We start from the raw sequence: 17,264 nt of genomic DNA, 5'->3' as shown, positions 1-17,264 counted from the left end.
CAGGCCTAAATCTGAGCTGCATATTTTCTGAACACATGGTATTTATGATACTGTGAGTTTTTCCTTTTTCAAATGTGCTCTCATACATGTGTTGGTTTAAATCTTGCACAGTTCTGTACTGATTGCTCTCACCCATATAAGAGTGTATTTTCTTTTATAAATGACTTAGACTACCTAGGTCTAGTGGTCTCCTTTATGAACTTTTTGCTAAATACTTTGCTTATCAAAGAATTGAGAATTAGAAAAAAATTATTCCTTTTTTTATACCTTAAATGTACTGAATAGCTCCATAGATTAGATTCCATATGGTTTTGTTTTTCTCTAGTCTGCCCTACAAACATGGTTATGTTGGTTTAGATGGTATTTTCTATTGAGTTGAGAACTTTAACATAGTAGACAATGTATATCATAATAAAGAATCTTAAATAATATATCAGGCAGTGTTTTGGTGTGTGTTGAATAGTTTTATTTATCTCATTTTCTCATAAAAATATTTAGGGATAAAATTCTGGTACAAGTAAGCCCCAAATAATCACTCTTTTTTTACTTTATCAGTGGCTATAACATTTGGAAAAACAGCTTATTAAGTAGAGAGTTATTTTTAAAAAACCTGGAAAATAGGAACGTTATCAACTATTTAAAAAGATTTGCATATCTTATTTCATTGATATTTTTCTTGTTTATAAGTGCTTTCATGTATTATTTAATTGCTGATTATTCTGTAATCATATTTTACCTCACCCCAGAATGAAATATATTTATTTGACTATAAAAACAGCCCAGTGGCATGATCACAGTCTGTAACTATCAGAGTTAAAAGTTCAATTGTTTTATATATCTTAAACACTAAAATCTAAAATTAACATAGTTTATGAATTTATCCTTCTCCAGAACAAAAATTATCATCTGTATTTTCTTGAATCTTTATAAATCAACATTTTTTAAAACCACAAAATTTATGTTAGGTCATGTAAAATATGACTTGGTTGGAAAGAGTGTTACAATGAAATCAAATTCTCTATAATTCACTTTAATGCAATACAGATGTTATTTTGCCACATTTTAAAATCATGTATATTCTCCAAAAATCTAATAGAGAAATATTTTAACACAAGCATATTGAATAACATTTTATTAACTATAGTATTGCTTTTCTAAATTTGTAAGCCATTAATTACTACAGAAATTTCACTCTAATTTTTAAAGCCTATATCTGTGATGTTCCTTTTCTTAAAGATTTATTTATTTATTTATTCATGGGTGACAGAGAAAGACAGAGGCAGAGACATAGGCAGAGGGAGAAGCAGGCTCCCTACAGGGAGCCCGATGTGGGACTCTATCCTGGATCCTGGGATCACACCCTGAGCTGAAGGCAGATGCTTAACAACTGAGCCACCCAGGTGTCCCATATCTTTAATGTTGTAATGATGGGAACATTTTACTTACTAAACTGAGGCCTGATATCTGATTTTGTTATTAATAAGTAATCTTCAATGATTTAGATTGTAAGGACAGCCTGTAGTATACTTTCTTCATCTCCTTTCCACAGGAGAAATTGCTTATAAAAATTTATTTCTTCCCACTAGAGCATGGGATAAAGAAGTAACTGGAATTTCTTTCTGATACATACACAATAAGCATTTAGGAAAGTTTTAAAAATTATTAAAGTATAACTCCTGCCTTTTTTCCTTCTCTTATAAATCTTACACCAAGTGAAGTGGAGACCACTAAGGAAGCAAAGGCTGAAAAATATAAAATTAAAAAATAACTGGTCAAATAGTTGTATGACTGCTAACTTATTCAGGCATAATAGGATTCTTGTTCAACTACAATGCATCCTTGCAAAAAAAGATAAGACATAGAGAAGGACCCCAACTATGTGATTATTTTTCTTCCTGTGGGCGTTAAAGTTTGTGAAGGTCTTTTTAAAAATATTTCCTCAAGACTTTCAGAAAAGTAGAGACAAATAGCTTGAATCCTTTGGGAAAATACATTGCTAAATTCCAAAATAATAATATGGAATCCCAGAACTGAAACTGATCTTTGTTTCAAGAAAGTAGAATTATTTTATTACATCAGAGTATAATTTATTTTAAAGACAACAAAAGAAGAAAGATTGCATATCATTTTACATATGTGCTGGTGCTCTTGTAGTTTTTTACCAAAATATTTTATCTTTCATCATATTAGTGTTGTTATCAAAGTCCCCTCTCTGTGACTAATTAAAGCCTTGTAGTTACTGGAGAAACATAATAATATTTCAAGATGTTTAAGATCAGTGAAAGTCTTTATAATCTTATAGACTCCTTCCCTGATTATGTAGTAAGACATTCACAGTCCTATCTTACAATATCAACTACATCTTTACAAGCATTCTCAACTGTCTCATAATATCCTGAGGCAACATTAAAGACCATGAAGAAAAGCTTCCTAAATAAGTAGACTTTAAAATAATTGCAGTGACTCTCATAAAAATTTAGATGTTTAATTTACTAATACTTTCTGCTCATTTATTGCCTGTTCTTTCTTGTCATTTACTCTGATCAAAATAAATAAATAATAATTAAATAATGTTTTAAAATAATAATTCAGATATTTTTATCTTATCTGTGCAGATATTGGCTCTTTTCCTTTGCCTAGTACAGATTATTAACCCCATAGACTAGCCATCAACACTTTAAGCTGTACCACATCCCAGGGAAATGAGAAGCCAATAATGCTATTTTTACTGATGAGACTATTGAAACACAAAGGTTTGATTATGTGCCTGTGGTCACAGAAATGGTTAGTGGCAAAGGAGAAACAAAACAAAAACTCTTAATCTCAACTTCTAGCCCATTAATTGATGCTATCTCCTCACTTTATTTACTATCAGAAAGTATGACTTAAACTTTAGAATATTTATTTTGTCATTTAAGCCTCCAATTTTTTGATTTTCTTGAATAGAGATCAGGATAAATGATAGTAAAAGAATTAAGTACGATAAAAACAATATTAAATGTCATTTCTGACTCAGGTATTTAAGGGAGCAAAAACACAGAAAGTGAATAGATCAGAAAGTGCATAAATGCATGGTAATTTAAAACATTAAATTGAGAAAACTTAAATGATAATGTTGTGACTTAGCATTTGTAAAGCTATTGTCTATTCTTATTTTCTAAAATAGCTTGTTCTGACTTCAGTATATACATTTTTTTCAGATAAAAAATAAACAGTAGTAAGATGATTGCTAAATGATTAACAACTGCTGTACTAATTACTAATTACTAATACATGTGATTCTCACTTGCATTTATGGGATGCACTGTTAAAAGCTTAAAATGTATAAGATTGTTGCACCTCGATATCTTAAGATGTACAGATATTATCGTTATTTTACATAATTGAAAATATAACATTGAAAGTATTTCTTTTTTGGCAGGATTAATAGTGAATGACTGATAATAATGGCAACATGAACAATCTAAAAGCCTTAGGTTTTTAGAAATCTTAAAAGTGAATAATCTTTTTCCAAGAAGTATCTCATAAGCCCAGCTGTAAGATTATTACATTTATATGCATGACAGAAATTATATGGCATTTAGCCTAAATTCAGAAAGTGCTTTTCCTTTAAAAAAAAAAAGGCAAATTTCCTCACTGACCCATTTACTGAGGTGTGGGAGGCCCATGAAGTTGGTAAAGCATGGCAGAAATTTATGTAAAAGACATATGTGACCACTAAGAGCCATTGGGGGAATAGTTGAGTGTGGATATTGTGAGCAATTTATTAAAAACCTTGTTCTATTCATACAAGACTGCTCAACAGGACACCTTTCATTCTCTGCAATCAAAAGGTGAGTAGCATGTAATGGCATTTAGTGCTTAGGCATTCTGTTCCCTTGAAATCTCCTACAGCTTAATATTTGATTAATATGGAGGAAAGGCCATAAAAAGCTTATGCACAAGCAGTGAATACTTTTAAAGAGTGGAGGAAACGGAGTCATTCTCGACCTATATTAACTCATTCATTTTACAAATTATTTTTCTTCAATTCTAAGGTTTTTTTTAATATTATATTTATCCACCAGATAGAGAAAGAGAGCACAAGCAAGGGGAGCAATAGGCAGAGGGAGAGAGAGAAGTAGGCTCCCCACTGAGCAGAAACCTTAATGTGGGGCTCGAGCCCAGGACCTTGGGATTATGACCTGAGCACAGAGCCATGCACCAGGTTGGGGGTTGAGCAGCTCCCCCAAGTGCTAACACCTGAAATCAGCACAGCAAGCCACTCCCCCGGAATCCCAGCTAGACCGACAGGGAAAAAACAAATTATTGACCAAGCAGCCCTGGAAATTTCCAGGGGAAGTCGAGGGATTTACAGTATACAGAATCAGAGGATACTTGTTTTCTATTTTTTGATTTCTGTTTGCTTCCCCTCCCCTTTTTTATCCTCTTCTATTTTTTATTTCCTTCCTTTCCTTTTTTTTTTTCTTTTTCTTTTCTTCTTTCTCTTCTCTCTTTTTCTCCTTTGCCCAATACAACTTGTTTTTGGCCACTCTGCACTGAGCAAAATGACTAGAAGGAAAAACTCACCTCAAAAGAAAAAATCAGAAACAGCCTTTCTCGCCACAGAGTTACAAAATTTGGATTACAATTCGATGTCAGAAAGCCAATTCAGAAACACAATTATAAAGCTACTGGTGGCTCTAGAAAAAAGCATAAAGGACCCAAGAGACTTCATGACTGCAGAATTTATCTAATCAGGCAGAAATTAAAAATCAATTAAATGAGATGCAACCCAAACTAGAGGTCGTAACGAGGAGGGTTAACGAGGTAGAAGAACAAGTGAGTGACATAGAAGACAGGTTGATGGCAAGGAGGGAAACTGAGGAAAAAAGAGACAAACAATTAAAAGATCATGAGGATAGATTAAGGGAAATAAGTGACAGCCTAAGGAAGAAAAATCTACATTTAATTGGGGTACCCAAGGCCGCCAAAAGGGAAAGAGGTCTAGAATATGTATTTGAACAAATCATAGCTGAAAACTTCCTAATCTGGGAAGGCAAACAGGCATTCAGATCCAGGAAATAGAGAGATTCCCCCCCTAAAATCAATAAAAACCATTCAACACCTCGACATTTAATAGTGAAGTTTGCAAATTCCAAAGATAAAGAGAAGATCCTTAAAGCAGCAAGAGACAAGAAATCCCTAAATTATATGGGGAGAAATTTCAGATTAACAGCAGACCTCTCCACAGAGACCTGGCAGGCCAGAAAGGACTGGCAGGATATATTCAGGGTCCTAAATGAGAAGAACATGCAACCAAGAATACTTTATCCAGCAAGGCTCTCATTCAGAATAGAAGGAGAGATAAAGAGCTTCCACGATAGGCAAAAACTGAAAGAATGTGTGAACACCAAACCAGCTCTGCAAGAAATTTTAAGGGGGACTCTTGAAATTACTCTTAAAGAGGAAGTCTAATGTAACAATCCACAAAAACAGGGACTGAATAGGTATCATGATGACACTAACCTCATGTCTTTTGATAGTAACTCTGAATGTGAATGGGCTTAATGACCCCAGCAAAAGTCACAGGGTGTCAGACTTGATAAAAAAGCAGGACCCATCTATTAACTTTACATCCAAACGCAACTGAATACACATTCTTCTCAAGTGCACATGGAACTTTCTCCAGAATAGACCACATACTGGGTCGCAAATCAGGTCTGAACCGATACCAAAAGATGAGGATCATCCCTTGCATATTCTCAGATCATAATGCCTTGAAATTAGAGCTAAATCACAAGAAGAAGTTTGTAAGGATTTCCAATACGTGGAGGTTAAGGACCATCCTGCTAAAAGATGAAAGCGACAACCAGGAAATTAAGGAAGAATTAAAAAGATTCATGGAAACTAATGACAATGAAGATACAACCATTCAAAATCTTTGGGATAGAGCAAAAGCAGTCCTGAGGGGGAAATACATCGCAATACAAGCATCCATCCAAAAACTGGAAAGAACTCAAATATAAAAGCTAACCTTACACCTAAAGGAGCTAGAGGAAAAACAGCAAATAGATCCTACACCCAGCAGAAGAAGAGAATTAATAAATATTCGAGCAACTCAATGAAATAGAGACCAGAAGAATTATGGAACAGATTAACAAAACCAGGAGTTGGTTCTTTGAAAGAATTAATAAGATAGATAAACCATTAGCCAGTCTTATTAAAAAGAAGAGAGAAAAGACTCAAATTAATAAAATCACGAATGAAAAAGGAGATATCACCTCCAATACCAAGGAAATACAAACGATTTTAAAAACATATTATGAACAGCTATACGCCAATAAATTTGGCAATCTAGAAGAAATGGACGCATTCCTGGAAAGCCACAAACTACCAAAACGCGAACTGGAAGAAATAGAAAACCTGAACAGGCCAATAACCAGGGAGGAAATTGAAGCAGTCATCAAAAACCTCCAAAGACACAAAAGTCCAGGGCCAGATGGCTTCCCTGGGGAATTGTATCAAACGTTTAAAAAAGAAACCATACTTATTCTACTAAAGCTGTTTGGAAAGATAGAAAGAGATGGAGTACTTCCATTCTCGTTCTATGAGGCCAGCATCACCTTAATTCCAAAACCAGACAAAGACCCCACCAAAAAGGAGAATTATAGACCAATATCCCTGATGAACATGGATGCAAAAATTCTCAATAAGATAGTAGCCAATAGCATCCAACAATACATTAAGAAGATGATTCACCATGACCAAGTAGGATTTATCCCTGGGACGAGGGAGAATCTCAAGCAGACTCTACTATCCACTGCAAGGCCTGACATAGGGCTCAATTTCGCGACCCCATTGCCATGACCTGAGCCAAAATCAAGTGTCAGATGCTGAACAAACTGGGCCAACCTGGTGCCCCTATTCATTACCTTTTAAAAAAGAAAGGTTGTTTTCTCCCCATTCACAGCAGCTGTGACAACAGCACAAAATCAAGTGATCTCATCCTGCAGTCAGAGGAAGGAATTTCATCTGCAGGAATTTATTTGAATCTAATGGCAAATAACTCCTAAGGTGTTTTATCTTTTGAGGCTTCTCTTGAGATCTTACTTTTATTTGTTATATTCCACTTGCATTTTCCATTTACTAGATACCAAGTAAAATTTACCATTTTTCCTTCAAATGTTATAATCATTTCACCACCTACTGAGGATAGAAATCTGGTGGTTTCCTAGGTTACTTTATCTTTTTCATCTCTCACATCTATTTGTTTGACATATCTGATCAATTCTTCATCTAAATATTTCCACAATCTTTCCTCTCATTTTCATTTGCACAGACATTTTCTCTGCCTACACTTGTTTAGATTATGGCAAATCATGCTTAAACTAATCTCTTTACTTCCAGTATTGGTCGCCTTTAATGAATCTTGTTCTTCTGCCTTGATATATATATATATATATATATATATATATATATATATATATATTTAAACAAATCCATGTCAATCCTACTAAAATCCATCAGTGAACTCCTTAGCTTAGTATATAAGGCCTAGTATGATATGGTGATGGTTGCTTTCCCAGTTTCATATAAAATATATTTCCTTCATGAGCACTTACCTTGTCATACCTAACTACTGTATCATGATATATGTCTTAATTGTTCTGATCTCTGTGCCTTTGCACACGCTATTTACTCTCTAAGAAATGCCCTTCTCTGTCTTCTTTTATGGAGTTATAGAGACTTCCCTGAGTCATGAACTTTACTCTTAAAGGAAGACTACTCAATGATACAATGACCTTCAATGGCAAATTAAGACTTTTTAGGGAAGACACAAGTTGTTCCTCTCGGTGAAGAAAAGTGAAAGATCTCTGACCTTGAAAATTATTTTTTCTGATCTTGTACACTCATAAACATTTTTTTCTGAAGCAAGTATGTTAATATTGAACTAGTAGAGATATAATGCCTTTTAAAAACTCACTTTCTGGGGCACCCGGGTGGCTAATTTAGTTGTGTCTAACTCCTTATCATAGCTCAGGTCTTAATCTCTGGGTTGTGAGCTCAACCCTGCATTGGGTTCTGCATTGGGTTCTGTGTTGGGCTCCATGGTAGGCATAGAGCCCCTTAAAAATAATAATAATAAAATAAATGAATAAAAGCTCATTTACATTCAAATAGTTTGACATATGAAACATTTTCTGAAATTTATGATTTAGCCAAACTTCCTTCACATCTTGAACCTTCTTATATCATCTAAGATGAGGAGTGGTTTCTTGTTGTCACTACACAGCCGTGATTTGTATCACATCAGGATTAATGTTATTTGCCTAGTCATCTAATTCTTTATACATAGTTTTAGAACCAAGAGTGTACCTTAGCAACAGTTTCCCTCTTTTTCAGGATAATTTGCAATTCATGATATAGCTCAACATTTATTTTATGAAAGTAGTCAAACTGTGATGATAATGGTGTTCTGAAGTTGGATCATTCATTAGAGGGGCTCTTGTTGGCAATTTTCTAGGCAAATGAAGCTTCAGTGACAACAGTGATCAGGACAAATGGAGTTTGAACCAGAAATAGAGATTTTGTAATTCAAACATGAAACATTCTGTCACTTTATATTAAAACCTCATAACTAGGGGCACCTGGGTGGCTCATTCCATTATCCATCTGCCTTCAGTTCAGTTCATGATGCCAGAATCCTGAGATAGAGACCCAGGTTGGGCTCCCTGCTCAGTAGGGAGTCTGCTTCTCCCCCTCCCTCTGACCCTGCTCATGCTCTATCTCTCTCTCAAATAAATAAATAAAATCTTAAAAAATAAAATGCCATACTTAATGATCATAATTAAGTTTCTAAACTACACAAAAGACAGTAAATAATTTCAAGTTGCATTTTTTAAAAAAAGAACTCTTCAAAACACAATGGCAATATTTATTAGACAAAATCAAGTCTACTCATCTTGAAGTCTCATGATTTTCTTATAACTGATTATCCTATTAACAACGACTAAATACTGAGTTTCAAAAGCAGCTATGCTAAGTATTGTTGTTTAAAGGCATTAAGCACACTCTTGTCCAAAGCCCATATAGGGCATTGTTATAGGCTGGACAGTGTGCAAGCAGCCCCTGCAATAGTTAGTATCACTCTAAAATAACTGATGTCCTAGAAATCTGGAAAGATAACTACACACTCCTTTCAGACAGAAGTCCCAGCAGTGGGCTGGAGGCAGAAAACTAGTCTGGCTGCAGGCTCTGCCCACCAATTAAAGGTTCTCAGGGGATGGGAACACATAGGGACAGCAACCTGTAGTTTGGTGTTACAGCATCTCTGGCAAACTCCTGGTCTGAATCAACTCAAGCCCAAGGCATCCCCACACTGACTCACTAACATTACAAAGACCAAACACTCTACAACAGGCAAAAAAAAAGTAAAAAGTAAAAAGACGTCGAAGATGACTTAACTGAAGGGAAAAGTGGCTGAGCCACAATAACAAAGCACATACATTACACATAGAAGAAACCCATGAAGTGCCAGGTTCTAATGAACAGGAGACACTGTATGGCAAGGTACTACAGTACCTCTTCAAAAAGCCATTACTTTCATGTGCAAGAGACGTAGTTGTCTTTCCTAATGCACAGAAACAAACACAGAGAATTAGACAAATGAGGAGCGAAGGTTATGTTCCAAATGAAAGAAGATGAGAAAATTATAACAAGAGACTTAAGTGAATGTAGATAAGTACTACACTTGATAGACGATTTAAAGAAATGATCATAAAGATAACTCACTGGATATGAGAAAAGAGTGGAGGTCATCCATGGGACCCTTAACATTGACATAAAAAAGAATGAATCACAGGTGAATAATAAAATGAAATTAAAATTACAAAAGATGGAATAAATATCAGACTAAAAGAAACAGAAGAATGAATCAAAGACCTTGAGGACATAGTAATGGAAAATAATCAAACTGAGCAGATGAGAGGGGAAAAAATATACAAAATTAGAATAGACTTAGGGAACTCAGGCACTCCATCAAGCATAATACCATTCACGTTTTTGGGATGTTAAAAGAAGAAGAGAAAAGGGGACAGATAATTTATTAAAAGAAATAATAAATGAAAACTTCCTGAATGTAGGGAAGGAAACAGAAGTCTAGATCCAGAAGTCCGACAAAGCTCCCAAAAAGTCAACACAAATAGGTACACAGCACACCTAGTAATTAAGATGGTAAAAAGGAGTGACAAACAGAATTTGAAAAGCAACAAGAGAAAAGAAAGCAGTTACATATAAGGGAAAAACCCATAAGGATATCAGCTTATTTTTTAGCAGAAAGTTTGCAGGCCAGAAGAGCCTGGCATAATATATTCAAAGCCTTGAAAGGAAAGAATCTACTCTAACTAACAAAGCTATAATTCAGAATGGAAGCAGAGATAAAGAATTTCCTAGAGAAACAAAGGTTAAAGGACTTAATGGCTATTAAATCAGTCCTAAAAGAAATGTTAAAGGAGATTCTTTAAGTGGAGACACCATAAGGAAGAGTATGGAAAGTAGACGGACCAAAGCAGTAAAAATAAATATATCTGTAAAAATCAGTCAAGCAACTGAGAAATTAAAGGATGTAAAGTAGGACACCATATACCTAAAAAACGAGGAGGAGGAGGGGGCAAGATGGTGGAAGAGTAGGGTCCCCAAGTCACCTGTCCCCACCAAATGACCTAGATAACTTTCAAATCATCCTGAAAACCTAGGGATTCGGTGTGAGATTTAAAGAGAGAGCAGCTGGAATTCTACAGTGAGAAGACTTCCACGCTTCTATCAAGGTAGGATGACAGAAAAAAAAATAATAAAGAAATAAAAAAGCATCCAAGAGGGAGGGGCTCCCGCAAGGAGCCAGGCTAAGGTCTCACGGTGAGTGCCTCCAGGACAAGAAAGCCCCGACCCAGAGAAGCAGGAGGTTCACCAATCTTCCCAGACAGAAAGGTGCTCGCAGGGAGTTGGAGATCGCAAGGAGTTGGAGCAGGATCCCAGGAGGGGCAGGGATTCCCTCATTCTCCCAGGGGCACTAACACAGGACCTGCGCCCCAGGGGAGAGCACACCACACACCCCGGCCAAACTCCCTAAAGGGCCCGGGAGCAGCTCCAGCAGCGACTCAGCGGCGGCTCCAGCAAAGGACACCCCGGGAGTACAATGGTGCAGGCCTCGGAGGCCAGAGCACTGGGGACACAGCCCAAGAACCGGCACTCCCCACAGGACAGGCAGAGGCCAGGAGGACACAGGACAGCAAGGACACTCCTGCCGCAGGGTGGCCTCAACCTGTGCAGATCTGCAGCCCTGCCCCCAGAGCATCCAGGCACCTGTGGACTGGGAGCTGTGGTAGGAACTAGGGAGCTGACTCCAGGGATGGGGAACTGGCCACAGCCACTGTTATTGTTCCTCCTGGAGCCTCACAGGATAAACAGCTCTGACTGAGCCTCACAGTGGCCCCACAGGATAAGCAGGATAAACAACTCCCACTGAGCCCTGCACCAGGCAGGGGGCTGAGCAGCTTCCCCAGGGACACACACCAGAGAATCAGCACAGCTGCCCCCCCCCCTCAGAAGACCTGCTAGAAAGACAGGGGAAAAGCAATTTATTGACCAAGCTGCACTGAAAGTTCCAGGGGAAGTCGAGGATTTACAGTATATAGAATAAAAGGATACTCACCATTGTTTTTTGTTTTCTATTTGCTCCCCCCCTTTATTTTTTTCTTCTTTCTTTTCTCTTCTCTCTTTTTCTCCTTTTACCAGTACAACTTATTTTGACCACTCTGCACTGAGCAAAATGATTAGAAGGAAAAAGTCACCTCAAAAGAAAGAATCAGAAACAGTCCTCTCTCCCACAGAGTTACAAAATTTGGATTAGAATTCAATGTCAGAAAGCCAATTCAGAAGTACTATTATACAGCTACTGGTGGCTCTAGAAAAAAGCATAAAGGACTCAAGAGACTTCATGACTGCAGAATTTAGATCTAATCAGGCAGAAATGAAAAATCAATTGAATGAGATACAATCCAAAATAGAGGTCTTAACAATGAGAGTTAATGAGATAGAAGAACGAGTGAGTGACACAGAAGACAAGTTGATGGCAAAGAGGGAAACTGAGGAAAAAAGACAAACAATTAAAAGACCACGAAGATAGATTAAGGGAAATAAATGACAGCCTGAGGAAGAAAAAGCTATGTTTAATTGGGGTTCCCGAGGGCACCAAAAGGGACAGAGGTCCAGAATATGTGTTTGAAGAAATCATAGCTGAAAACTTTCCTAATCTGGGAAGGGAAAAAGGCATTCAGACCCAAAACATAGAGAGATCCCCCTCTAAAATCAATAAAAACTGCTCAACACCTCGACATTTAATAGTGAAGCTTGCAAATTCCAAAGATAAACAGAGGATCCTTAAAGCAGCAAGAGACAAGAGATCTCCATCTTTTATGGGGAGAAATATTAGATGAACAGCAGACCTCTCCACAGAGACCTGGCAGGCCAGAAAGGGCTGGCAGGATATACTCAGGGTCCTAAATGAGAAGAAAATGCAGCCAAGAATATTTTATCCAGCAAGACTCTCATTCAGAATAGAAGGAGAGATAAAGAGCTTCCAAAATAGGCAGGAACTGAAAGAATATCTGACCACCAAACCAGATCTGCAAGAAATTTTAAGGGGGACTCTGTAAAAGAAAGAGGAAGTCCAATGGAACAATCCACAAAAACAGGGACTGAATAGGTATCATGATGACACTAAACTCATATCTTTCAAATAGTAACTCTGAACATGAATGGGTTTAACAATTCCATCAAAAGGCACAGGGTTTCAGACTGGATAAAAAAGCAGGATCCACATCTATTTGCTGTCTACAAGAGACTCATTTTAGACATAAGGACACCTCCAGCCTGAAAATGAAAGGTTGGAGAACCATTTACCATTCAAATGGTCCTCAAAAGAAAGCAGGGGTAGTCATCCTTATATCAGATAAACTAAAGTTTATCCCGAAGACTGTAGTGAGAGATGAAGAAGGACACTATATCATACTTAAATGATATATCCAAGAAGAGGACTTAATAATAATCAATATATATGCCCCAAATGTGGGAGCTGGCAAATATATCAATCAATAACCAAAATTAAGACATACTTAGATAATAATACACTTATACTTGGTGACTTGAACATAGCGCTTTCTACAGTCGATAGTTCTTCTAAGCACAACATTTCCAAAGAAACAAGAGCTTTAAATGAGACACTGGACTAGATGGATTTCACAGATATTTACAGAGCTTTATATCCATACGCAGGTGGGTACACATTCTTCTCAAGTGCACATGGAACTTTCTCCAAAATAGAACGAATAATCAGTCACAAATTAGGTCTTAACCGATACCAAAAGATTGGGGTTGTCCCCTGCATTTTTTCAGCCAATAATGCTTTGAAATTAGAACTAAATCACAAGAAGAAGTTTGGAAGGATTTAAAGCACGTGGAGGTTAAGAACTGTCCTGCTAAAAGATGGAATAGTCAACCGAAAATTAGATAAGAATTAAAAAGATTCATAGAAACTAATGAGTATGAAGATTCAAACATTCAGTATCTTTGGGATACAGCAAAAGCAGTGCTGTGGGGGAAATTCATCGTAAGACAAGCATCCATCCAAAAACTGGAAAGAATTCAAACACAAAAGCCAAACTTGCACCTAAAGGAGCTGGAGAAAAAAACAGCAAATGCATACTACACCCAACAGAAGAAGAGAGTTAATAAAGATTCGAGGAGAACTCAATGAAATAGAGACCAGAAGAACTGTGGAACAGATTAACAAAACCAGGACTTGATCCTTTGAAAGAATTAATAAGATAGATAAACCATTAGCCAGCCTTATTAAAAAGAAGACAGAGAAGACTCAAATTAATAAAAATCATGAATGAGAATGGAGAGATCACTACCAACATCAAGGAAATACAAAGGATTTTAAAAACATTATGAGCAGCTGTATGCCAATAAATTAGGCAATCTAGAAGAAATGGATGCATTTCTGGAAAACCACAAACTACCAAAACAGGAACTGGAAGAAATAGAAAACCTGAACAGGCTGATAACCAGGGAGGAAATTGAAGAAGTTATGAAAAACCTCCCAAGACACAAAAGTCGAGGGCTAGATGTCTTGCCAGTGGATTTCTATCAAATGTTTAAAGAAGAAACCATACTTATTCTACTAAAGATGCTCGGAAAGATAGAAAGAGATGGAATACTTTCAAACTTGTTTTATGAGGCCTGCATCCCCTTAATTCCAAAGTCAGACAAAGACCCCACCAAAAAGGAGAATTATACACCAATATCCCTGAAGAACATGGATGCAAAAATTCTCAACAAGATATTATCCAGAAGATCCAACAATACATTAAGAAGATTATTTACCATGACCAAGTAGGATTTATCCCCGGATGCAAGGATGGTTCAACACTCATAAAACAATCAATGTGATTCATCATATCAGCAAAAGAAAAACCAAGAACCATATGATCCTCTCATTAGATGCAGAGAAAACATTTGACAAAATACAGCATCCATTCCTGATCAAAACACTTCAGAGTGTAGGGATAGAGGGAACTTTCCTCAACATCTTAAAAGCCATCTATGAAAAGCCCACAGCAAATATCATTTTCAATGGGGAAGCACTGGGAGCCTTTCCGCTAAGATCAGGAACAAGACAGGGATGTCCACTCTCCCCACTGCTATTCAACATAGTACTGGAAGTCCTCGCCTCAGCAATCAGACAACAAAAAGACATTAAAGGCATTCAAATTGGCAAAGAAGAAGTCAAACTCTCCCTCTTCGCCAATGACATGATACTCTACGTAGAAAACCCAAGAGCCTCCACCCCAAGATTGCTAGAACTCATACAGCAAATTGGCAGTGTGGCAGGATGCAAAATCAATGCCCAGTAGTCAGTGGCATTTCTATATGCTAACAATGAGACTGAAGAAAGAAATTAAGGAATCAATCCCATTGACAATTGCACCCAAAAGCATAAGACACCTAGGAATAAACCTATCCAAATAGGTAAAGGATCTATACCCTAAAAACTACAGAACACTTCTGAAAGAAATTGAGGAGGACAAAAAGAGATGGAAAAATATTCAATGCTCATGGATTGGCAGAATTAATATTGTGAAAATGTCAATGTTACCCAGGGCAATTTACATGTTTAATGCAATCCCTATGAAAATACCATGGAGTTTCTTCAGAGAGTTAGAACAAATTATTTTAATATTTGTGTGGAATCAGAAAAGACCCGAATAGCCAGGGGATGTTTAAAAAAGAAAACCATAGCAGGGGGCATCACAATGCCAGATTTCAGGTTGTACTACAAAGCTGTGGTCATCAAGAAAGTGTGGTACTCACACAAAAACAGACACAAAGATCAATAGTACAGAATAGAGAATCCAGAAGTGGACCCTGAACTTTATGGTCAACTAATTTTCGATAAAGGAGGAAAGACTATCCACTGGAAAAAAGACAGTCTCTTCAATAAATGGTGCTGGGGAAATTGGACATCCACATGCAGAAGAATGAAACTAGACCACTCTCTTGCACCATACACAAAGATAAACTCAAAATGGATGAAAAATCTTAATGTTAGACAAGATTCCATCAAAATCCTAGAGGAGAACACAGGCAACACTCTACTAGAACTTGGCCACTGTAACTTCTTGTGAAATAAATCTTTTTTTTTTAATAAATTAATTTTTTAATGGTGTTCAATTTACCAACATACAGAATAAACACCCAGTGTTCATCCCGTCAAGTGCCCCCCTCAGTGCCCGTCACCCATTCACCCCCAACCCCCGCCGTCTTCCCCTTCCACCACCTCTAGTTTGTTTCCCAGAGTTAGGAGTTTTTATGTTCTGTCTCCCTTTCTGATATTTCCCAAACATTTCTTCTCCCTTCCCTTATATTCCCTTTCACTATTAGCGAAATACATCCTTGAAGGCAAGAGAAAGAATAGCAAAAATGAATTTTTCGGACTTCATCAAGATAAGAAGCCTTTGCACAGCAAAAGAAACAGTCAACAAAACTAAAAGACAATCTACAGAATGAGAGAGGATATTTGCACATGACCTATCAGATAAAGGGCTAGTATCCAGGACCTATAAAGAACTTATTCAACTCAACAGCAATGAAACAAACAAACAATCCAATTATGAGATGAGCAAAAGACATGAATAGAAATTTCACAGAGGAAGACATATACATGGCCACAAGCACATGAGAAAATCCTCCACATCACTGTCCATCAGGGAAATACAGATCAAAGCCACATTGAGATACCACCTCACACCAATGAGAATGGTGAAAATTAACAAGATAGGAAACAACAAATGTTGGAGAGGATGTGGAGAAAGGGGAACCCTCTTGCACTGTTGGTAGGAATGTGAACTGGTGCAGCTACTCTGGAAAACCACGTGTAGTTTCCTCCAAGGGTTAAAAATAGATCTGCCCTATGACCCAGCAATTACACTGCTGGGGATTTACCCCAAAGATACAGATGCAGTGAAACGCCAGGACACCTGCACCCTGATGTTTATAGCAGCAATGTCTACAATAGCCAAACTGTGGTAGGGGCCTCGGTGTCCATCGAAAGATGAATGGATAAAGAAGATGTGGTTTATGTATACAATGGAATACTACTCAGCCATTAGAAATGACAAATACCCACCATTTGCTTCAACATGGATGGAACTGGAGGGTATTATGCTGTGTGAAGTAAGTCAATCGGAGAAGGACAAACATTATATGTTCTCATTCATTTGGGGAATACAAATAATAGTGAAAGGGAATAAAGGGGAAAGGAGATAAAAAAAAGTGGGAAATATCAGAAAAGGAGACAGAAAATGAAAGACTGCTAACTCTGCGAAACGAAGAGTTTGTGGGAGGGGAGGTGGGTGGGTGTTGGTGGTCACTGGGTGACGGGCACTCTGGTGGGCACTGACGGGATGAGCATTGGGTTTTATTCTATATGTTGGCAAATTGAACACCAATAAAAAATAAATTTATAAAATAAGAAAAAAGTACAAATAATACAAAAAAGTGGGAAATATCAGAAAAGGAGACAGAACATGAAAGACTTCTAACTCTGCGAAACGAAGGGTTGGTGGTAGGGGAGGTGGGTGGGTGGTGGTGGTCACTGGGTGACGGGCACTGTTGTAGGCACTGACGAGATGAGCACTGGGTGTTATTCTATATGTTGGTAA

Source organism: Vulpes vulpes, chromosome X (genome assembly GCF_048418805.1).
Source record: "Vulpes vulpes isolate BD-2025 chromosome X, VulVul3, whole genome shotgun sequence".
Lineage (NCBI taxonomy): Eukaryota > Metazoa > Chordata > Mammalia > Carnivora > Canidae > Vulpes > Vulpes vulpes.
Note: the sequence above shows the minus strand (reverse complement) of the source record.